The following is a 25451-nucleotide window of genomic DNA, read 5'->3' as shown; positions in this document are numbered from 1 at the left end:
GAGTAAGTTAGTACTTGTACGCTACTAGAGTGTTAGTGGGAGTAGATAGTTAACTTGGCTATGATGGTTGTCAACGTGGAAGTTCAGTACTCTATATGTGGATCAAACCTGTTACTTTGCTCTAAATGTTGAACTTTCCGTTTGAACGTATGGAATGGGCTGTTATTTTTTTTAAATGGGTTGTATTTGTCCTCCACAGTTTAGAGGCTGACTTGTGGGCCTAGCAAGTTGACGCATACACAATCAGGAGATGATTGTACGTGGAGAGGATGACAGCAGGGACCCGCCAAGGTAATGGCAGTACACAAGCAAGTGCCTCCTTATTTCAAGCCAATAAAAAAATGCCTCCTCCTAGTGGATTTCTGACATCTGGGTCCCATGCCATTGTCAACGTAGTCAATAAACGAGAGAATAGCACAACGAGCGGCTGACACCAGGGACCCAGCAGCTCGCCCAGTTATTTTTGTTTTGGGCTAATTTGATAAATGCCATTCCAAATCTGGTGTATCCGAGAAATGCCACTGCAATTTCTAAACTTTGAAAAATGCCATTTCATGCCATTTCTAGTGGCATTTTTCAAAGTCTGGAGTGGCGTTTTTCAAAGTTTGCAAACTGCAGTGGCGTTTTTCAAAGTTTGCAAAAATTGCAGTGGCATTTTTCAAAGTTTGGAAATTGAAGTGGCATTTTTATGAATCCCCATAATTGGAGTGGCATTTATCTAATTTGTTTTTGAGACGGAAGCAGGGTGTCAACTGGGCTGTGCGAGACACTCCCGCCTGTCTAGACAACCTTTTCTATTATGTTTACCACAGACCAGCCCAGTAGTTTTTTTTTCTTTCTGAAAATGGCTAGCCCAGTTCTTTTGTGATTTGTCAAGTAAGTCGCTTTGTCAGGCCTGTTGGGCTGCAAATCTTTTAAGACGAGGAGAGCTTCATTCGGCTGGCCGAGAAAATGGCCTATCAGTAATGAGAAATGGGCTGTACATTTTTAAAACACATCAAACCGACAATTATTTTCAAATAACTTTTTTTCATTTCGAGATTTTAAATTGCATTGATTTTTATGCGTGGACAATTTATTGGATTTTATATTGATATACATTTATTTTTAAAATCAGACTGAATGTGACTCGAAATTTCGGGATTAAAAACAGTTCAGACCGCACCCACATATGCAAAATTTCGTATAATTTTTTAACCGTGGCCACAATATGGGCTGTAATGCTAACATAAAGAATATGGGCTCCAAAAAACCCGTAAGAATTAGCAAATGCGCTGTAAATTATTTGAAATAATGGCAGATGGGTTGTATGCTATTTTCCATAGATGGCTTGTATACTGTTGGATGTCCATCCAACGGCCGTCGTGCTTCTTCAATCTCTGCTCTTCCTGCTCCAGCCGCTCAAATAAGCGTCGGCGGGACTGCCTGCTGCCTCCTCCCCACAGCCGGCTGTGCTGCCGCGCAGGCCTCACCGCCCCACCGTACTCCCATCGCTGGCCTAGCCATCCCTCTACTCACCCACACCTGCTGTTATTCTCCCGCGACGGCAGACGAACCAGTAAACACTTGTACAGTCGTACTCCCCTTCGTGTGGGAAACAAAAACAATGGCCGAGTCTTCCCTGCCTCCATGTCGTTCCCTTCCTAGGCCTCACCGTCGTCCACTGCCCTGGTGCTTTTGGCGTGGCGTGGTCAGCGTGGTCAACGACGGACATGCATCTGAAGTGGACTGTACATGGAGAGGCTGACAGCTGGGTCCACGACCGCACGCAAGGAAATGCCTCCTTATTACACGCAAAATAATGATTTCCTCCACCTGACATCTGGGACCCACCGAAACGGCCTCTGTATTTTGCGAAAAAACATTACCGCCGCTGACAGCTCGGACCCACCAGCTATATCTTCGCACGCAAGGAAGTGCCTCCTTATTACGCACAAAAATATGAATACTCCCCTGCTAGCTGGGACCCAGTATAGTGGGCCTACTAAGTTGACAGGGACGAAGGGCTTTGTCAACTTAGTCAATACGCAGGATTCTAGCTCGACTGACCGTACGATGTCCATCCAACCGTCGTAGTGCTTCTTAAACCTCTGGTCTTCTTGCTCCAGCCGCCCAAAGCAGCGCCGGTCGTGCCGCCTGCTCCTGCCTCACGTGGCCGGCTGTGCTGCCGCGGAGGCCTCACCGCCCCCATACTACTCCCACCGTTGGCCAGGCCATCCCTCCACTCCACTCACCCACACCCCCTGTTATTCTGCGGCAACGGCAGCGCAGCCGAACCAGTGAACCCTCGTACTCCTCTCCGCGTGGGCATCCACTGCCGCATCTTCCCCGGCTCCGTGTCGTCCCCTTCCTACGCCTCGCCGTCGTCCACCGCCGTGGTGCTGTCGGCGCGGCGTGGTCAATGTGGTCAACGACCGAATTCCATCGGAAGAATAATATACGTGGAGAGGCTGACAGCTGGGTCCACGACAGCCGCAAGGAAGTGCCTCCTTATTACGCGGAAAATAATCATTCCTCCACCTGACAGTAGGGACCCACCGGACGCCCACCAGTATATCGTGAAAAAAAATGTTTGCCCCTGACTGTTGGGACCCACCCGATGGGCCATCGTATTTCGCGAAGTAAACATTCACCCTGCTGTCAGCTCGGACCCACCGGAAGTGCCTCCTTATTACGCACAAAAAAATGAATACCCCCTGCTAGCTGGGACCCACCTTGGTGGGAGGCTGACATTTGGGCCTACTAAGTTGACAGGGACGGAGGGCTTTGTCAACTTAGTCAATATGCATGATTCTAGCTCCAGTGACCGTATGATGTCCATCCAACGACCGTAGTGCTTCTTCAACCTCTGGTCTTCTTGCTCCAGCCGCCCAAACCAGCGCCGCCGTGCCTCGTGCTCCTGCCTCCCGTGGTCGGCTGCAATGCGGCGGAGGCCTCACCGCCCCCTACTACTCCCACCGCTGGCCAGGCCATCCCTCTACTCACCCACACCCCCTGTTATTCTGCGGCGATGGCAGCCTCACACTGCAGCGAACCAGTGAACCCTCGTACTCCTCTACGCATGGGCATCCACTGTCGCGTCTTCCCCGGCTCTGCGTCGTCCCCTTCCTAGGCCTCGCCGTCGTCCATCGCCCTGGTGCTCTCGGTGCGGCGTGGTCAACGTGGTCAAGGAACGTCTTCCATCGGACGTGGAATGTACGTGGAGAGGCTGACAGCTGGGTCCACGGCCGCAGCAAGGAAGTGCCTCCTTATTATGTGCAAAATAATTATTCCTCCACCTGACAGCGGGGATCCACCAGATGGGCCACCGTATTTTGCGAAAAAAACATTTGCCCCTAACTGCTGGGACCCACCAGCTACATCTTCGCATGCAAGGAAGTGCTTGACAGTCGGGACCCACCTGGTCGAAGTGTACGTAGCGTTGTTATTCTGGTCGCGAACGTGTACGTACATACTGGTCGATGTAGAGGCGTGCATGTGTCGTAGTAGAGGCGCGCACGTGTCGTAGTAGAGGCGTGCACATAGCATGTACAAGTACGTACATCGGCCAGGGTTGCAAGAAAGAAAATACGGCCACGTATGTGTACACACGGGCGGGGTCTCTAACGCCTACTCGCGCATACGTACGGCCAGGGCTCGTGTACATGGCTGGGTCGGAATGGAGAAACAGCGTCGTCGTCGTGTTCATGGGGAGGCAACGGAATGCGTCGTGTTCATGGGGAGGCAACGAAACACGTGGGAGTCAACCGGCTGGGACGGAACAGAATGCGTGGTCGTGTTCATCGGGAGGGCTTGGATGGAATCGGCGATGGAAACGAGGCCTGGCGTACCGCAAAACGGAGGAAACAGCCATGTGTTCGACCGGCCACGTTCGAAACGGGATCCTGTTCATCGGCAGGGGTCTGGCGTACCGCAAAACGGAGGAAATGGACCTCTTACGATCGAAACGGGGGTCCTGTTGATCGGGAGGAGTGTGGCGTACCGCAAAACGGACGAAACGGACTTGTGTTGGAGCGCTACGGTCGAAACAGGGGTCCTGTTCATCAGGAGGGGTGTGGTGTACCGCAAAACGGGACTCCACGGGATACTGTTCATCTCCACCGTCGACCCCCTCCAGCCTCTATGAGCTACTGTTCATCCACCGTCGACCTCCTCCAGCATCCACCTGCGACTGTTCATCCACGGGCTCCTGTTCATCCAGCCTCCACCGCGCGCTACTCCACCGGCTACTGTTCAACCAGCCCTCTCCACGGGCTCCTGTTCAACCACCCCTCCACGGGCTACTGTTCATCCTGCCCTCCACCGTCTACTGTTCATCCTGCCCTCCACGGGGTCCTGTTCATCCAGCCCCAAGCGGCTCGATCGATCGGGGTCCTGTTCATCCAGAGGCAACACCACGGGGTCCTGTTCATCTACCCCCACGGGGAACTGTTCATCCAAACCCCCCGCAATGCTCACTGTTCATCCAGAGGCAGCATCGATCGGCTTCAGTTAGCAGCAGTAGCGAAGGAATCACTCGATCGGGTTCAGTTAACAGCCATCGATCGATCGCTCGGGTTCAGTTACGCGTAGCCTGCAGTGCAATCGCTCGGGTTCAGTTAGAGCCCAACGCCTCGCCCGGGTTCAGTTAGAGCCAACGCCTCACACACGCGCGTACATGTACGAGAGAAGCGCGCATCACTCGGCCCCCGACCTCCCACCGTAACCGGGAACTCCCCGAAATTTTTCCTCCCCCTCGCTTCTACCACGGTTTTTTCCGTCATGGACGACCCAAATAATGTCATGCAGCTGCGTCTCCGGCCCGCCCAGGATGAAAAGCCCATTTTCTGTCATGATTTTTTGTCATAGAAGTAGGAATCCACCACATCTATGATGATACCAGGTTTTGTCACAATTATCGTCATAGAAGTGTAATATGTATGACAGAAAAAAATTTCGTTCGGCCCAAAATGTCACGGATGTGTCTTTTTTTGTAGTGAATACGAGTACACCGTCATGTCCTTCGGTTTAACCAATGCCCCAGCCACTTTCTCTTGGTTAATGAACTCTATCTTCATGGAGTATTTGGATAAATTCGTCGTGGTATACCTTGACGACATACTCATCTACTCCAAGAACGAGGAAGAACATGCCGAACATCTAAGGCTGGTATTGACGAAACTTCGAGAGCATTGCCTTTATGCCAAATTCTCCAAGTGTGAATTTTGGTTGCCAGAAGTGACCTATCTAGGCCATGTAATCTCTGGTAAGGGTATTGCTGTCAATCCCGAGCGAGTTCAAGCCGTCCTTGATTGGACTCCACCTGAAACGGTCAAGCAAGTTCGGAGCTTCCTTGGCTTAGCGAGCTATTGTTGCCATTTCATCGAGAATTTATCCAAGGTTGCTAAACCTCTGACTGAACTCCTCAAGAAAGATAAAAAGTTCGAGTGGACCCCACAGTGCGAGTTCAGCTTTCAGGAACTGAAAAGATGCCTGACATCTGCCCCCATACTGGTACCACCAGATTTCTCCAAGGACTTTATTATCTATTGCGACGCCTCGTGACAAGGACTAGGTTGCATACTCATGCAAGATCGTCAGGTAATTGCCTATGCTTCACGGCAATTACACCCACATGAGGTAAACTATCCCACACATGATCTAGAGCTTGCAGCTGTAGTCCATGCACTTAAAACTTGGCGACATTACCTTCTCGGTAATCGTTGCGAGATCTTCACCGATCACCAAAGTATGAAATACATCTTCACCCAACCGGATTTAAATCTCAGGCAAAGATGTTGGGTCGAGTTGATCACGGATTACGACTTAGGAATAACTTACACCCCGGGCAAAGCCAATGGCATGGCTGATGCACTAAGTCGTAAATCTTATTGTAACAACCTGATGTTACAACAAAGTCAACCACTTCTCCATGAGGAATTTCGTAAGCTTAACCTTCACATAGTTCCTCAAGGATTCCTATCCACCCTGGTGGCGAAGCCTAACCTTATGGATCAAATCATAGCTGCCCAGAAGCGTGATAAGGGCATATACCAGATTAAGGAAAACATCGCTAGTGGAGTTGCTAAATGTTTTTCCATGGATGAGGGAGGTGTTGTCTTCTTCGAGAACCGCTTGGTGGTTCCCAAGAAACAACATCTACGTCAGTTGATTCTTAAGGAAGCTCATGAATCCCCTCTCACCATTCATCCCGGTAGTACTAAAATGTATCAAGACCTACGCTAGAGGTTTTGGTGGACTAGGATGAAGAGAGAAATTGCTCAATACATTGCTAGTTGTGACGTCTGTCATCGTGTTAAAGTAGAGCATCAACGGCCTGCTGGCACCCTTCAACCTTTGGCTATTCCTGAATGGAAATGGGATAAAATCAGTATGGATTTCATTACCGGGTTTCACAGGACCAAGAGAGGGAATAATGCTATCTTCGTCGTTATCGATCGTCTTTCCAAAGTAGCCCACTTCCTACCTGTTCCTGAGAGTATCACCGCTAGCCAGCTAGCTGACTTATACATCTCCGAATAGTGTCTCTTCATGGTGGCCCATTGGAAATTAACTCGGACCTTGGGAGTCCCTTCACCTCTCGATTTTGGGAAAGTTTCCAAAATGACATAGGGACTCATCTCTCCTTTAGCACCGCCTTCCACCCCCAATCAAGTGGTCAAGTAGAACGAGTCAATCAAATTCTGGAGGATATGCTCTGAGCTTCGGTAATCTCTTTCGGTATGGATTGGGAGAAATGCCTTCCATTCGTGGAGTTCGCTTATAACAATATTTATCAAGCTAGCTTGGGCAAAGCTCCTTTCGAAGTTCTCTATGGACGGAAATGTCGAACGCCTCTTAACTGGTCAGAAACCGGGGAAAGACAACTCTTTGGCCTAGATATGATTCAGGAAGCAGAAGAGCAGGTTCGCGTTATTCGTGAGAAATTGAAAACAGCCCAATCTCGTCAAAAGAGCCAATATGAAGTCGGCGAGAAGGCTTACCTTTGGGTTACTTCTTTAAAGGGAACCCATCGTTTCGGTATCAAAGTCAAATTGGCTCCTCATTACATTGGACCCTTTCGCATTCTTGCCAAACGAGGAGAAGTTGCCTACCAATTGGAACTACCTCCGCACCTTTCCAGAGTTCACGATGTCTTCCATGTTTCTCAACTCAGGCGTTGCTTCGCGGATCCTATCCGTGGACTGGACCACGAAACACTTGATCTCCAAGATAATCTCACATATCGGGAATATCCCGTTCGTATCCTTGATCAAGCCGAGCGTACCACTCGACGCCATAACATCAAGTTTCTCAAGGTTCAATGGTCACACCACTCTGAGAAAGAAGCCACTTGCGAAAGGGAGGATCGTCTTCAACTTGAGTACCCCACCTTCTTTCCAACGGATCCTAAATCTCGGGACGAGATTCTTTTGAGTGGGGGTGAGTTGTCACACCCTAGCTAGTTCATGCATTAGAGTGTTGCATCATGTCTACTCTTCCAGAAAATTGAAATGGAGATGACAGAACCCCGAGCACCCCTCCTGGAAACAACTAGGGTTTACTAAAGTTATTTTCAATGAACCTGAAATGCCCTTCTAAAAAGTCCACCCTTTTTGTTTTAGGGTAGAACCTCTGACGAAAATGGGTTCACATTTTTCTAGGACACCTAAGGTCATTGGATTAAATCATTGCCTATTTGCATTTGGGCATTTAAATGCTATATAATATTTTGAATGCCCAAATAATTCTGGAAATAAGTGTGGGCTGTTGGAAATAATCTAAACGGAGCTCCTGATTATTTTTAGGATTTTTGAAGATGCCTAAGTATTTTTAATAAATCCACATAGTTACAGAAAAAATAGAAAACGGAAATTAAAAGAGAGGGAGGGAACTTACCTGGCCGCAGCCCACCAACCGGCCCACCTGGCGGCCCAGCGCTGTGCTGGCCCATGCCAGCCAGCTGCTTCGTCCCCGCTAGGTAGGCACAGAGGTGACGCCGGTGAGCGCGAGCTCGCCACGGCGCCACCTGCTTGCCGCCCGCACCCCTCGACACTTGGGCAAGCCCCACGTCGCCGCCCCGACCCCGTGGACACCTCACTCACTCCCTGCCTCTCTCCCTCGCTCTCCCGCACCATGGCCGACGCTGCCGCACTCACGCCACCATGAAACTTGCGTCCGCCATCGTGCCCTTGCCGCGCTGCCGTGCCCAACAGCTTCGTCGTCGTCGTCTCCGTCGAGAAGCCCGAGCCCCGAGCGCTCGCGCGCCCTGCTTCGTCCTCTTCGAGCTCGACTTCACCGAGCACCGCCACAGATCCCCTTCGCCGTCACCGCCATAACAGCTCGTCCCCGGCCGAGCCGTCTGCTCCTACGTGATCGCCGTGAGCTCCTGTACCTCCCCATCCTCTCCGTTCTCTCTCTCGAGCACCGTAGCGACTGCACGAAGCATCATCGCACGCACCGCCGCCGAGCTCATCACCGACGTGACTCCGGCCACCCTCCGGCCACACCACCGTGTCTAACACACTCACCGCACTCGCAGGAACCCGTAGCACCACTCCACGTGCCTCGCCGTGCCCCGTAGCCTCGGGTTCGACCTCACCCGAGCTCCGGCAGCCGCACAGCTCGTCGCCGGCGACGTTTCCGGCCACCCCAAGCTCCACCACTGCCACCAAATGACGCGGTTCGTTCCCAGCTACGCGTAGATGGTCTCCGCCATCCATTTGGTTACCGGAGCACGAAACCCGCACTGCCCCGCCGCGTATGGCCTCGCCGGCAGCTAAACGCCGGCGTGTTTGACCCCGTTTGACCCTGGTTGACCCCGTGTGGGCCCAGGTTGAGTCCCCCCTGAGTCTATGACAAGTGGGGCCGCTCTGCTAATTAACTTAGATTAGCACTAACTAAATTTAGTTAGTTTAAATAACTACTGACACGGGGGTCCCACTGGTCAGGTTTGACCTGGACCGGCTCCGTTGACTGCTGATGTCACCATGACGCAATGCTGACGCGTTAATTCTATTACTGGAATTATTCTTATACAAGAAATTCCAGAAAATACTAAAAAATTCATAACTTTCAATCTGTAATTCCAAATGCACTTATATGACTTACTAACATAAGCTTCCATTTGACCCTTTGATTCAAATAGACTCAAACCAACTTGTTTCACAATGCATTTGCCAGGACACCTCATATTGCCATGTCATAGCATGCATCATATTGTTGCATATTGCCATGTGATGATTGTGTTATGTGGTGTCTTTCATGGTAGGTTCTGCCTCCGAGGATATTCACGAGTATCCAATTGAAGGGCAGTACCCTACTACTACTACTCCATCAGGCAAGCAGCCCCATTGATCATATCGATACAATCCCATGTTCTCGCTCCTGCTCTCATTTACTACATTTAAGACAACAACGTTTCAAACTGCTATGTGCTGCAGTAGTTGAACCCTTATCCTCTGCATGACCTGTAATTGCCACAGTAACTAGATGAAACCCACTAGCATGTGTAGGAGTTGATTGAGCCATGTATGTGTTTCCTACCTTGCTATGCCTGCTATGCTTAGAGTTGTATCAGGTCTGGTTCATCTGGGTGATGGGCTAGAGTGACATGATTACGTCGATAATGTGAGGGATGTGTTGAACATGTTTTGGTAAAGGTATCGATGAGAGTCCATGTAGGAGTACATGGTGGGTTGTTTCATTGAGGCTGTCCCTAAGAACTGAGATCTGTATGCGTGATTTAAGATTCAGCTGCTACCACACATTGGGCCTGAAATATGACCCCGCTCGACTTACTAATCCCTCTCGTCCTATGTCCAGGAGTTGCAACTAGTTTCTGGTGTTTATAGGTTATGTGTTGGCGGCCGTGCGTAGCGCTGACCCCATGGGTGGGCTATGATGCGGTAGATACACCATGGCACGGTGTACCGAGTTGCCCATTTGGTGTCTCGGGAACCCTGCACACATCGTTTGGGGTCGTTGAGGACACCCCGACCGGATTTCCTTGCAGATGGAACCCGAATAGGCGATAAACCTGAACTAGAGACTTGTGCGGTTAGTCAGGTCGTGGTCTACACCCACGTCGGCTTTCGCTTGAAGTCTGCCGAGCACATGTCGTGTGCAGACGCTAAGTGGTGGAAACATGTGTGATGAAGTGCACCCCTGCAGGGTATAAAACTATTCGAATAGCCGCGTCCGCGGTAAAGGACTACTTGGTCGCTTATACAGTTCATAGACAAGTTAATGGTTACTACTAAAAGACTCAAGATAAGTGTGAGTACCGAGGATGGCCCTCTGGTAGGATGACGAGGGAGGATCCATGGTGGAGTATTGTGTTGGTGTTTAGTGGACTCGTGTGCGAAAACTATTTTACAAGTGGTGTCTCGTAGGATAGCTTAGCCAAGAGTCAAAGCTAGCTTGCTGCAATAACTCCACCACCTTCTTGAGAATGAGCATGTATAGTAGGATCTGTTGTAAGACTTGCTGAGTACCTTTGTACTCATGTTGCTTTAATTACTGTTTTCAGATGACAACACCGCCCCTTCCGACGGGTTTTACGTAGACCTCGACGTCGATGAGTGACTTGCCACCCAGGTGGTGATTCTGGCCATGGAGGGCCCTATGTAGATAGACAGGCTTCGTCAAGCCTTCTTTCTTTCTAGTGTCTATACCCAGACTAGTTTGCTTCCGCATGTGCTTGTATGCTTGTATGACTTGAGTGTCGGGTCATGTGACCCCTACCTATATGAACATGTTATCTATGGCTCTCCGGAGCCTTTAAATAAAGTACTTTGAGTTGTAGAGTTTTGTTGTGATGCCATGTTGTATTTACACATATCGAGCATATTGTGCGTATTATTCAAATGCTTGCTATGTGTGGGATCCGACAATCTAGTTGTTTATCCTTGGCAGCCTCTCTTATGGGGAAATGTAGTCTAGTGCTTCCATAAGCCATAGTAGTCCGCTACAGCCCAGTTCACCGGAGTCCTGCTAGCCCAGCACTACTGCTCAGGACAGTTGACTGGCCGGCATGTGCTTCACTTCGTTCTTGTGTCTGTCCCTTCGGGGAAATGTCACGCGCTGACATCCGGAGTCCTGCCTAGCCTGCTACAGCCCGGGTTCCCAGAGTCCTATTAGCCCAGTGTTACAGCCCGGATTCACATGCTGGTGACCGACATGCTCGATGTGATTCATGTATGCCTGTCCCCATAGGTTAGTGCCACTTTGGGTTCACAACTAGCGATGTCGGCCCGGGTTCTCTATCATATGGATGCTAGCGACACTATCATATACGTGAGCCAAAAGGTGCAAATGGTCCCGGACCATGGTAAGGCGACACTCGTGGGAATACCGTGCGTGAGGCCGCAAAGTGATATGAGGTGTTACCGGCTAGATCGATGTGACTTGAAATCGGGGTCCTGACAGTAATCCTGTACTGGAATTCAGGTTACTAGACCATGATGAACTTGCAAACTACGAGGAAGCGATTATGAGCCCAGATTCCACAAAATGGCTTGAGGCCATGAAATCTGAGATGGGATCCATGTATGAGAACAAAGTATGGACTTTGGTGGACTTTCCCAATGATCGGCAAGCCATAGAGAATAAATGGATCTTCAAGAGGAAGATGAACGCTGATAGTAGTGTTACTATCTACAAAGCTCGAATTGTCGAAAAACAGTTTTTGACATGTTTAAGGTGTTGACTAGGATGAGATATTCTCATTCATAGCGATGCTTAAGTCTGTCCGAATCGTGTTAGCAAATTGCATTTTATGAAATCTGGCAAATGGATATCAAAACTACATTCCTTAATGGATTTCTTAAAGAAGAGTTGTATATGATGCAACCAGAAGGTTTTGTCAATCCTAAAGTGCTAACAAAATGTGCAAGCTCTAGCGATCCATCTATGGACTGGTGCAAGCATCTCGGAGTTGGAATATACACTTTGATAAGTTGATCAAAGCATATAGTTTTATAAAGACTTGCCGTGAAGCATGTATTTACAAGAAAGTGAGTGGGAGCACTACAGCCTTTCTAATAAGTATATGTGAATGACATATTGTTGATCAAAAATGATGTAGAATTTTCTGGAAAGCATAAAGGAGTGTTTGAAAGGAGGTTTTCAAAGAAAGACCTCGGTGAAGCTGCTTACACATTGAGCGTTAAGATCTATAGAGATAGATCAAGACGCTGGATAAGATTTTTCAATGAGTACATACTTTGACAAGATTTTGAAGTAGTTCAAAATGGAACAATCAAAGAAGGAGTTCTTGCCTATGTTGCAAGGTGTAAAGTTGAGTAAGACTCAAAACACAACCACGACAAAAAATAGAAAGAGAATGAAAAGTCATTCCCTATGCCTCAGTCATAGGTTCTATAAACTATGCTATGCTATGTACCAGACCTATTGTATACCTTAGCATGATTTTGGCAAGGGAGTACAATAGTAATCTAGGAGTAGATCACTAGACAGCGGTCAAAATTATCCTTAGAGGACTAAGGAAATATTTCTCGGTTATGGATGTGATAAAAGAGTTCGTCGTAAAGAGTTACGTTGATGCAAGCTTTTGACACCGATCTAGATGACTCTGAGTCTCAATCTAGATACATATTGAAAGTGGGAGCAATTAGCTAGAGTAGTTCCGTGCAGAGCATTGTAGACATAGAAAATTTGCAAAATACATAAGGCTCTGAATGTGGCAGACCCGTTGACTAAACTTCTCTCACAAGCAAAACATGATCACTCTTTGGGTGTTAATCACAAAGCGATGTGAACTAGATTATTGACTCTAGTAAACCCTTTGGGTATTAGTCACATGGAGACGTGAACTAATCACATAAAGATGTGAACTATTGGTGTGAAATCGCATGACGATGTGAACTAGGTTATTGACTCTAGTGCAAGTGGGAGACTGAAGGAAATATGCCCTAGAGGCAATAATAAAGTTGTTATTTATTTTTCCTTATATCATGATAAATGTTTATTATTGATGCTAGAATTGTATTGACCGGAAACTTAGTACATGTGTGAATATATAGACAAACAGAGTTTCACTAATATGTCTCTACTTGACTAGCTCGTTAATCAAAATGGTTAAGTTTCCTAGCCATAGACATGAGTTGTCATTTGATGAACGGGGTCACATCATTAGAGGATGATGTGATTTACTTGACCCATCCGTTAGCTTAGCACTATGATCGTTTAGCTTGTTGCTATTGCTTTCTTCATAACTTATACATGTTCCTATGACTATGAGATTATGCAACTCCCGAATACCGGAGGAACACTCAGTGTGCTATCAAACGTCACAACATAACTGGGTGATTATTAAGATGCTCTACAGGTGTCTCTAATGGTATTTGTTGAGTTGGTATAGATTGAGATTAGGATTTGTCACTCCGATTATCAGAGAGGTATCTCTGGGCCCTCTCGGTAATGCACATCACTATAAGCCTTGCAAGATTTTCAAGCAATGTAACTAATGAGTTACTTACGGGATGATGCATTACGGAACGAGTAAAGAGACTTGCCGGTAACGAGGTATGATGATACCGACGATCGAATCTCGAGGAAGTAACATACCGATGACAAAGGGAACAACGTATGTTGTTATGCGGTTTGACCGATAAAGATCTTCATAGAATATGTAGGAACCAATATGAGCATCCAGGTTCCGCTGTTGTTTATTGACCGGAGATGAGTCTCGGTCATGTCTACATAGTTCTCGAACCCATAGGGTCCACACGCTTAACATTCGATGACGATCGATATTATGAGTTAATGTGATTTGATGTGCCGAAGGTTGTTTGGAGTCCCGGATGTGATCACGGGCATGACGAGGAGTCCTGAAATGGTCAAGACATGAAGATTGATATATTGGAAGGTTATGTTTGGACACCGGAAAGGTTTCGGACTAGTTCGAGCATTTTTCAGAGTACCGGGGGGTTACCGGAACCCCCCGGGGACTTAATGGGCCTACATGGGCTTTAGTGGAAGAGAGAGGAGGCGCCAATAGGAAGGGGTGCCCCCCCAAGCCCAATCTGAATTGGGGAGGGGGGCCGGCACCCCTTTCCTTCTTCCCCTCTTCCCCTTCCTTCCCCCTCCTAGTTGGACTAGGAAAGGGGGGAAACCTACTCCTAGTGGGAGTAGGCATCCCCCATTGGGGCGCACCATGAGGCCGGCCAGCCCCCTCCTCCCCTCCTTTATATACGGGGGAGGGGGCACCCCATAGACACACAAGTTGGTCTCTTAGCCGTGTGCGGTGCCCCCCTCCACATATTTCCACCTCGGTCATATTGTCATAGTGCTTAGGCGAAGCCCTGCGTTGGTAACTTCATCATCACCGTCACCATGCCGTCATGCTGATGAAACTTTCCCTCGGCCTCAGCTGGATCTAGAGTTCGAGGGACGTCACTGAGCTGAACGTGTGTAGATCGCGGAGGTGTCGTGCGTTTGGTACTTGATCAGTTGGATCGCAAAGATGTTCGACTACATCAACCGCGTTACTTAACGCTTCTGCTTTTGTTCTACGAGGGTGCGTGGACATACTCTGCCCACTCGTTGCTATGCTTCTCCTAGGTAGATCTTGCATGATCGTATGATTTTTTTTTGAAATACTACATTACCCAATAGTTGTCGTTTCTTAAAGTTTGGGGCTGCGATGCTTATGTGAAAAAACTTCAACCTGATAAGCTCGAACCCAAATCGGAGAAATATGTCTTCATAGGATACCCAAAGGAGACTGTTGGGTACACCTTCTATCACAGATCCGAAGGCAAGATATTCATTGCTAAGAATGGATCCTTTATAGAGAAGGAGTTTCTCTCGAAAGAAGTGAGTGGGAGGAAAGTAGGACTTGATGAGGTAATTGTACCTTCTCCCGAATTGGAAAGTAGTCCACAGAAATTAGTTTTAGTGATTCCTACACCAATTAGTGAGGAAGCTAATTATGATGATCATGAAACTTCGGGTCAAGTTACTACTGAACCTCGTAGGTCAACCAGAGTAAGATCTACACCAGAGTGGTATGGTAATCCTGTTCTGGAGGTCATGTTACTTGACCATGATGAACCTACGAACTATGAGGAAGCGATGCTGAGCCCAGATTCCACGAAATGGCTTGAGGCCATGAAATCTGAGATGGGATCCATGTATGAGAACAAAGTGTGGACTTTGGTTGACTAGCCCGATGATCAGCAAGCATAGAGAATAAATGGATCTTCAAGAATAAGACTGACGCTGAAGGTAATATTACTGTGTATAATGATGTACTTGTTGCGAAAGGTTTTCGACAAGTTCAAGGAGTTGACTACTGAGGGAGTCCTAGATTAGGGGTTATCCGGACAGCCGGACTATATCCTTTGGCCGGACTGTTGGACTATGAAGATGCAAGATTGGAGATTTCGTCCCGTGTCCGGATGGGACTCTCCTTGGCGTGGTAGGCAAGCTTGGCAATACGGATATGTAGATCTCCTTCCTTGTAACCGACTCTGTGTAACCCTAGCCCCCTTCGGTGTCTATATAAACCGGAGGGTTTTGTCCGTAGGACCAAGAACAACAATCATACCATAGGCTAGCTTCTAGGGTTTAGCCTCTCTGATCTCGTGGTAGATCAACTCTTGTACTACTCATATCATCAAGAACAATTCAGCAGGACGTAGGGTATTGCCTCCATCAAGAGGGCCCGAACATGGGTAAACATCGTGTCCCCCGTCTCCTGTTACCATCCGCCTAGACGCACTGTTCGGGACCCCCTACCCGAGATCCGCCGGTTTTGACACCGACATTGGTGCTTTCATTGAGAGTTCCACTGTGCCGTCACCGTAAGGGAGGATGCCTCATCTTGTCGTCAAAAACAACATTACCTCCGGGGGAGCCCTGGCTGTCGGCCAAACTCTCCGGCTAGTCAGTTTCATCATGGCCGCCCATTCGGCTGCTGCACCAACGATGACTTCTCGGGTCATCGAAAACAGCCTCCACGTCGGCTCGGAATTTGCCAAGCAGATGGATCCAATGGAGATCTCTTCCCTAAACTAGCTCTTGGATCGCATGGCCGCCTTGGGAGTCGCTAAGGACTATTATCGGATTGGGCTTAAACCCGATCAAAGGGAGATTAACTCTCCACCGGTCACCCATCATATTGCGTTGGTGGAGGAACAATGCGGCGATTCTTCCTCTATCTTGAGGACTAACTATGTCCGGATTCCTGAGCTCTCCGAGCCGGATACCCGTTTATGGGAGGACATCACCCAAGCCCTGAACCTAGAGTCAGGTAGCGGGCCAGACTTATCGGGCAACATCCCGAAACCCAAACTTCCAAGATTGGAAACTCCTCGGCCCCTGGGTCTCAGATTGGGTAAGGGTTCGAACTCAAATCCACCCACCCACCCAAACATAAACGATCTTTCCCACATCAGGCAAGAGCCCCAGGAAATAGTACATCATTATTGGGCCAGATTCCTCCTTGTGATGAACAAGGTTAAGGACTGTCACGAGGAAGGCATAGTCTCATTTTTTTGCAATAATTGCACGAACAAGGGAATCCTTAATGCCATAAGTCACCGTGACATATCACGCTTCACCGACTTGGCGTCCATAGTATGAAAGTACTGTGTGATGGAAAGCACCTGGAAAACCGAAACGAAATTTTGGGATAATCCGGCTCCGAATATACACCCAGTCCAAAGTAAAAGGGTGCACTATCATAAGACACCCGAGTTAATTACAAAGAAGCAAAGACCCTCTATAGGGCGTGGAACCGTATTGGAGGGATGGCTCAACGGACCCTGCAAAATTCATAGTACAACGGATACCATACCAACAGACAACCTTAGAGCATGTTGGGTACTCCGGCAGGTGGCCAAAAGTGGTGAGGATCTTCTCATCCCAGATGCCACAGAGCACCATCCCGTGGATAACAATACAATATTAACAGTCTTTGAGACCTTCACATCAAATAATAGGCGCAAGCGAACACTCCGCAGCCTTGCCGAAATCTGCCACGTGGTAGCAATAAATCCATGGAGTGACGAACCTAAATTCTGAACAGCCCGACCACCAGCTGCACTAGTCCTCAGTCCAATTGTGGACGGCTTTCGACTCACCAAAGTACTCATGGACGGCTGCAGTGGATTTAAACCTCATCTATGAGGAAACTCTTCAAAAAATGGAAATAGACTGGAATCGCATTGAGCGAAGCAGCACAACCTTCAGAGGAATCATCCCCAATCGGGAAGCACACTGTGCTGGGAAAATCACACTAGATGTGGTATTCGGCACGCCGGAGAACTATAGGTCCGAAGAAATTACATTCCAAGTGGCCCCGTTCAGTAGCAGAGACCACGCCCTTTTAGGGCGGAAGGCGTTCATGATCTTCCAAGCCATACCCCATTACAGGTACATGAAGCTCAAAATGCCTGGGCCCAACGGAATCATCACTCTCGCTAGTGATCCGGACAAAGCACTCCGTGCCAAAAAAACAGCCGCATTGGCCCTCGAGGCATTATCCGAAGCCCTTGCGACCAAGGAATTAACTGCGCTGCGCTCCACAGTGAACAGGGAAGACGTGATACTTGACAACAGATCCAAGTCCACCTCTTTTAAACCAGCGGATGAAATAGTCAAATTCCAAGTCCACCCAACGGACCCTACAAAAACAGCCTCCATCGGGGCACAGTTAAACCCCGTAGTGGACGCCGCACTACGAGAGTTCCTGCGCGAGAATTGGGACATATTCGCCTGGCATCCCTCAGATATGCCAGGAATCCCACGCAGGCTGGCCGAGCACAGCCTTAATATTCTGAAGGGATTCAAGCCGATCAAGCAGACTCTTCGGCGTTTCTCTGAACCTAAGAGACAAGCTATGGGAGAGGAACTAGCCAAGTTATTGGAGGCCGGATTCATTAGAGAAATAAAACACCCCGGTTGGCTAGCAAACCTAGTGATGGTACCAAAGAAGGACAAATCCTGGCGCCTATGTGTCGATTTGAAGGACCTCAACAAGGCTTGCCCAAATGATCCCTTCCCCCTCCCCCGCATCGATCAAATTATCGATGCTACCGCAGGACACGATTCATTGTGTTTCCTCAACGCATACTCCGGCTACCACCAAATCAAGATGGCGGAGGCCGACCAAGATGCAATGGCATTTATCACACCATACGGCCCCTTCTGTTTCAACACAATGCCTTTTGGGCTCAAAAACGCCGGCGCAACATATCAGCGCATGATTCAGACATGTCTGGAGAAACAGATCAGCAAAACAGTAGAGGCATACGTAGATGATGTGGTCATCAAAACCAAACACATCGACTCTCTAATAGACGACTTGAGGCTCACATTCGACAACCTCCAAACATAAGACATCAAGCTCAATCCAGAAAAATGTGTTTTCGGTGTACCAGCAGGAAAGCTCCCCGGCTTCATTGTCTCCAGTAGAGGAATTGAAGCAAATCCGGCCAAAATCCGAGCTCTGTCACAGTTGGCTATCCCAACGGACCTCAAACAAATCCAGAAATTAATCGGATGTGTGGCGGATCTAAGCCGCTTTATCTCCCACTTAGGAGAAAAGGAATTACCCCTTTATCGCCTCCTTCGGCGCACCGCACACTTCGGGTGGACGGACGCTGCCACAGCCGGATTGGATGAAATAAAAGCCATACTAGCATCCAACTCAATCCTGGTCGCGCCAAACATCGGCGAACCAATGCTGTTGTACATTGCGGCAACTCATCAGGTTGTAAGCGCAGTGCTCGTCGTCGAACAAGAAACAGGCAGACATAAATTCCCCCTTCAAAAGTCGGTATATTATGTATCCACTATCCTCACTCCATGCAAATCACGGTACCCACATTATCAAAAGATAGCCTATGCGGTACCTGTGGCATCCCGGAAGCTGCGCCACTACTTTCAAGAGTGTTCAATTACAGTAGCCTCGGAAGTGCCACTTAATGATATTATAAACAACCGTGATACCACGGGCCGGATTACCAAATGGGCCATTGAGCTCCTCCTATTCGACATAACATACAAACCCCGGCGAGCCATTGAATCGCAAGTATTGGCCGACTTTGTCGCCGAATGGATGGAAGCCGAACTCCCTAAAGAGTACGGCGCATACTCCAATTGGATCATGCACTTCGACGGCTCCAAAATGCTGGCTGGTCTGGGGGCTGGCATCGTCCTGACGTCCCCAACCGGAGATACAGTTCAATACGTACTCCAGATACTGTATACAGACTCCAACAACGCAGCCGAATATAAAGCCCTGTTACATGGTCTTCGGATGGCAGTTTCCATGGGCATTCACTACCTGAAGGTGCATGGGGATTCGGACCTCGCAATATCCCAAATAAATGGAGACTTCGATGCCAAGGATCCGAAAATGGTGGCCTATCGAAATGCCGTCCTAAAGATGTCAGCTCGGTTGGAGGGGCTCGAATTTCACCATGTGGCTCGGGAAAACAATCAGGCGGTGGATATCCTCGCCCGCATCGGCGCAAAACACGATGCAGTCCCCCAACATCTTTTTGGAGAGGTTGTTTAAGCCATCCATGGTATGGGAAGGGGACACTGGTAACAATAGTCTGGACCCGGCCAAAATGCCCGATACCGAACACTCTGACATAATCGGAGGCTCTGCCACCGAAATAACACCTTTAGCCCACGTAATAATGGCCATCATCGCCCCGTGGACAAAACCATTCCTGGCCTACCTAACTAGGCAGGAACTTCCAAAGGACCAAAATGAGGCACGCTACATAGTGCGGCGATCTAAAGCCTACAGGGTCCATGAGGGAGAGATGTATAAAAAAAGCACTACCAGAGTCCTTCAAAGGTGCATCTCCGAAGAGGAAGGGCGGAAGATTTTGGCAGAAACTCACGCCGGACTCGGCGCCCACCACGCCGCAGCCCGGGCCCTTGTAAGCAAGGCCTTCAGTACAGGTTTTTATTGGCCGACGGCCCGGGTAGATGCACATGACTTGGTCCAACGCTGCGTTGGTTGCCAGCTTTTCGCAAACCAAAGCCACATGCCACCCACCGCCCTCCAAACAATCCCCATTACCTGGCCCTTCGTAGTCTGGGGGCTTGACATGGTTGGACCCCTTAAAGGGGAAACCCATAAGAAAAAAATACTTACTGGTCATGGTGGATAAATTCACCAAATGGATAGAAGCCAAGCTTGTTAAACCGGCCGAATCCGGACCGGTGATAGACTTCATATCCGGAGTTGTACACCGTTATGGCGTCACCCACAGCATCATCACTAACAACGGCACGAACTTCACAGCCAATGAGGTAAAACTCTGGTGCAGCAACATGGGCATCAAGCTCGATTATGCTTCTGTCTATCACCCACAAACTAACGACCAAGTTGAGCGAGCAAATGGTCTTATCATGAGCGGCATCAAACCCAAATTAGTGCGGTCCTTAAAGGAGTCTAACACGCACTGGGTAGAGGAGCTCGACTCCGTACTCTGGGGGCTGCGGTCCACGCCGAATCGTACTACCGGATACACACCCTTCTTTATGGTGTACGACGCAAAGGCGGTTCTGCCCTGCGACATAATTCATGACTCACCTCAAGTGCGCATGTACGAAGAAAGAGAAGCCGAGCTCGATCGGCAGGACAGTCTAGACACCCTGGAGGAGGAGCGCGATGTGGCAAAAACCCGTTCCGCATTCTATCAGCAACAGGCTCGAAGATACCAAAGCAGAGAAGTACGGGCCAAAACTTATAACGTTGGCGGGCTAGTTCTACGCCTGCCGGAGAAGAAAAAGACCAAGCTCGAGCCCGAATGGAAAGGTCCCTTCATTGTTGACCAAGTTTTGACCGATGGAGCGTACTGTCTGCGGGATGCATCGAATAATTGACTTGAGCCGAACCCATGGAACACAGCCAGGCTCCGAAGATTCTACGCCTAGTGTCAGACTGTATGTTCGTCTCCCTCCTCTGTCCATTTTTTGCATATACATTATTTGTGTTTTTTCTCTTTCTTTCTTTTATTCTTTCTCAAGGCCTTCAAGGGCCAACCTGTGCCTTGCTTGCACACTATTGACGCGCTAACCACGCTCATTATACCTTGGGGCTTCTTACACAGAAGATTATTATTTATCTGGGCTTCATGCCCCACACATGTGTTATTCTTATGCATGTACCTTTTCTTCACCATTATATGCATCGATACGACTTAAGTTTTGGCCAAGCTGGGTTGCCTGGCTCTTGTATTTATGCCCTATGTTCCCGTTAATTCAGCTAGGGCATAAGGGGAGAACCTCTACGATTGTTACTGCCGGGTCAGCCGGATGTGTACCTCAGACTGGGTGAAGCCGAAAGCTAGCGTTCTTAAGGGAATATTCGGTCGGTGAACAAAAGATGATTTTTATTTATTTTCCATATGTGCCCCCAGATGTTTTCGCATGCGTCTCCTCTCGCAGACTGGACATGCACTTTAGGGCATGCGTACCCAGGTAAAGGAACCCTTAACGGAACTATTCTCCCTGGAAGATGTTTCTTACTACCTATGTAATATAACATAACTAGTTGGGTACTTGTCTGTTCAAGCACTAATGACCCCTACTCCTAGTTTCCACGCATACCCCGTGTTCTTATATAACTGAGCGGGTATTCGGATACACTCCGGACTATCGGGTCCCGAGGTTGAAGCGAAAAGGTCCGCCATGACAAATGATTTACAATCTGGCTAGAAGGCATTATACATGTCACTTTAATTACATAGTCATGTAGACTGACTAAATTCCTCCTCTATACCATCCAACAGGCTGTCTAGCTTACAATCCTGTTGGGAATACTTTGCGGCTAATTCTACTTGCCCATACACTAAGCTAACGGGGATCTCTGTCCCATCAGGCCCCACAGGTCCGACCTCGGCCATGTGGTTTGGGTCAGCCTTGGTATACCGCGTCTTCACCATGGCCCAGGCTTCCCTAGCACCTTGACGGCAGGCCGATGTCTTCCATAATCGGAAGCACCGCCGTGCTCCCTTGAGCTTCTCCGCAAGCTCTCCAATGCCTACTGGCAAGGAGACGGATGGCCACAAGGCCTGGGCAATACCTTGCATCACCTGCCGAACTTGTTCGTGCAGTTGTGAGAGCTCGGGTAGAAGATCACCCGCAGACCCAGGCATCTCCTCCGCGGGACGACCCGTCAGCATACCTGCAGACATAACTCTATTAGCCGGCTTCTCTGCCGCACCCTTTTAAGGGTTCGTTCAAGCACTTACTGAAAATGCCGCGTCGAAGTTGCTTATTCTCCTTCTCGGAGTCCTCAAGCTGGGCTCGAACATCGTTCAGTTCCATGCTCAGCTTGGTATTGGCATCTTGGAGATTGTTTTTCTCCCGCCCGACCTTAGTCAGCACGCGTTCGCCAGCCTTTAGCTATCGTACGACATGCTGGTCCTCTGGATTCTCTCCGGAGTCATCTGCAATATCTATTGTTAGATCTGCAGCCGTGCCGCACACTATATGGTACCTATCATTCTTTGAAACAAATGTTATGAGCTGGGGACTTTTCAGGTTCCTTCAATGCGGCAACGGCGGCCCGAAGTTGGGTCTTGCATTCCTCCAGCTCCTGTGACAGTCGAGTATTCTTCTCTGTAAGAACCTGCACAATAAATGATCCTTAAATCAGTTGTGCCAACTGTTTCAAGTCTCACGGGCTACTGATATATATACTCATCAAATTTCCTTACCCGTACATCCTTTACATACTGGTCCGTGGCTCTGGCTAGACCATTTTGAGCAGCACGATGTACGCATCTCCTGAGTTGAAGGCATCAAACGCCTCTCGGGAGAAACAAGCATCACGGAGTACGGCTCGGTGACGCCTGTGATTCATGGCGCTCTCCACTTTGGAATTCGTAGCGGATATCTTATCCGCATCCTCTGTAGAAGGAGCATCCGGCATGTGCCTCGTGTTAGATTCCGCCTCTGTGTCCGGCCCTGGAGCCGGACTGGTAGAGGCGTGATCGACGACCTCTCCGGATATTGTCCGGCGAGCGTTCTTCCTTCTAGGAAACACGGGTGTTATTATGTTTTTAAAAGACGACAACCACGGAGTGAGGTGTTGCATCATACCTATGCGCCGGCGTCTCCATCCGGACTGCCTTCCTTTTTAGCCTCTCCGGCTTTGAAACCCCTTGTTGGCGAGTCACCGCGGGCTCGGCATGGTGTCCCGAGGGCCTTCCCTATAAAACACCGTTCGTATACGGTAGGTGCAGTGCATAAAAGGAAATCCTTTTCAAAGGTTGGGACTCCGGTCTCATTTACCTACGAGGCCGGGAGTAGCCCAGGGTAGTCGGCTATAATGGCCACCATGGCGTCATCACAGCTTAGCTGATAAAAAATCCTATCAATCAGCTCCACGAATATGTCCGGGTCCTCTTTGAGGCCGGGGTCGAGGACCAGTTCAGGATCCTCCGGTTGTGGAGGTGGGCTATTGATCTCCCCTACCGCCTTATGCAGTTCCTGCGATGAAATGGAAAAGTAAATATTTATCAAGAAAACAAGGGTTGGATGGAAGTAAAAAAGAGCAGAAGCTCACCCAGCTTCGAGGGTTGTTCATGGAGAATCCATCCCGTGGCTTGATATGGAGGAACTCCTCTTCTTCCCCCTTATACAGATCGGATAGAATTTTTGCTAGAGCAGCAACTGAGTCCGGTCCCTTGTGCCCGCAGCGAGTGGCATCATCTTCCCCGTTGAACTCCCACATGGGGTGGCCTCGATATTGAAGTGGCTGCACCCCCCGCATAATGCATATTGCCATAACCTCGGTTATGGTCAGTCCTGATTTGGCCAGTAACTTTATCCGGCCCATCAGATAGAATACGTCTCTATCATCTTCCACCTGTGGGCTCCGTGGGCGCCAGCTTAGGCGTTTCTTCAGAGGGGCGTTGTCGAACTCAGGAAGACCAATCCGGATAGGATCCGGGAGAGGAACATCCTCCATATAAAACCACTCCGAAGGCCAGTCCTCGGGCATCCTTTTCGGGGTACCAGATAGGTATCCGGTCCCGGCGATGCACCATACTTCGGCTCCGCCCACTTGATATATTGATCCCCTTTGTGTACGGGGCACAAGGAAAAACAACTTATTCCACAGCGCGAAATGAGCTTCGCAACCCAGAAACAGCTCGCAAAGGGCTACATAACTAGTAATGTGCAGTATGGAGGCAGGGGTGAGGTTGTGCAACTAGAGGCCGTAGAACTCCAGGAGCCCTTGGAGAAATGGATGGATTGGAAATCTGAGTCCCCTTAACAGATAAGGGATAAGGCATACCCACTCTCCCTTAGAGGGGTTGGGAAAGATCTCCGCTTGCTCCCCGTCATTATAGGTGGCGAGCTCGGCTCGAACCGGGACCATATACGCTGAAGGGAGGAATCCATGGGTTTGTAGCTTCACTAATTGGCTGTGTGGGACGGAACACTTCTCCCAATCTCCGGGCTTGGGGCTGCGGGAACGAGAGGAGGAGCTGCGCTGGTCGGCCATGTTGGGATGGATTTTTTCGGGCGTGCTCCGATGAATGCTCGCTGAGGGAGGATGTTGTGGTTTGGATCTGAGGATCCTCGTCTCTTTAATAGACAGTTCATTCACATAGATGGGGGGTAAAAGTAAAAACACCCTGGCTCCTCACGTTCGCTTGACACATGGAAGATGGGCATTATTGGACATAGAAGCCAAGAAGTGCAACATTTACGAGAAGCCGGACACTATTTAGGAGGTACTCAGAGTTTGAAGAAGAACCCGCCTTGCAACGCCGAAGACAATCTGCGCGTCGGACTCATCTTCATTGAAGCCTGGTTCGGGGGCTATTGAGGGAGTCCTGGATTAGGGGGTATCCGGACAGCCGGACTGTTGGACTATGAAGATACAAGATTGAAGACTTCGTCCCGTGTCCGGATGGGACTCTCCTTGGCGTGGAAGGCAAGCTTGGCAATATGGATATGTAGATCTCCTTCCTTGTAACCGACTCTGTGTAACCCTAGCCCCCTCCGGTGTCTATATAAACCGAAGGTTTAGTCCATCCTACGCTTGTTGCCAAGGGCTACGAAACAAGGGTAGGGAGGCAGGGGTGAGGTTGTGCAACTGGAGGCCGTAGAACTCTAGGAGCCCTCGAAGAAATGGATGGATTGGAAATTCGAGTCCCCTTAACAAATAAGGGACAAGGCATACCCGCTCTCCCTTAGAGGGGTTGGTAAAGCTCTCCGCTTGCTCCCCGCCATAATAGGTGGCGAGCCCGGCTCGAACCGGGACCATATACGCTGGAGGGAGGAATCCGTGGGTCTGTAGCTTCACTAATTGCCTGTACAGGATGGAACACTTCTCCCAATCTCCGGGCTTGGGGCTGCGGGAGCGAGAGGAGGAGCTGCGCTGGCCAGCCATGTTGGGTTGGATTTTTTCGGGCGCGCTCCGATGAATGCTCGCTGAGGGAGGATGGTGTGGTTTG

The sequence above is a fragment of the Triticum dicoccoides genome, chromosome 2A (assembly GCF_002162155.2).
Source record: "Triticum dicoccoides isolate Atlit2015 ecotype Zavitan chromosome 2A, WEW_v2.0, whole genome shotgun sequence".
NCBI lineage: Eukaryota > Viridiplantae > Streptophyta > Magnoliopsida > Poales > Poaceae > Triticum > Triticum dicoccoides.
This window is presented reverse-complemented; position numbering follows the sequence as displayed.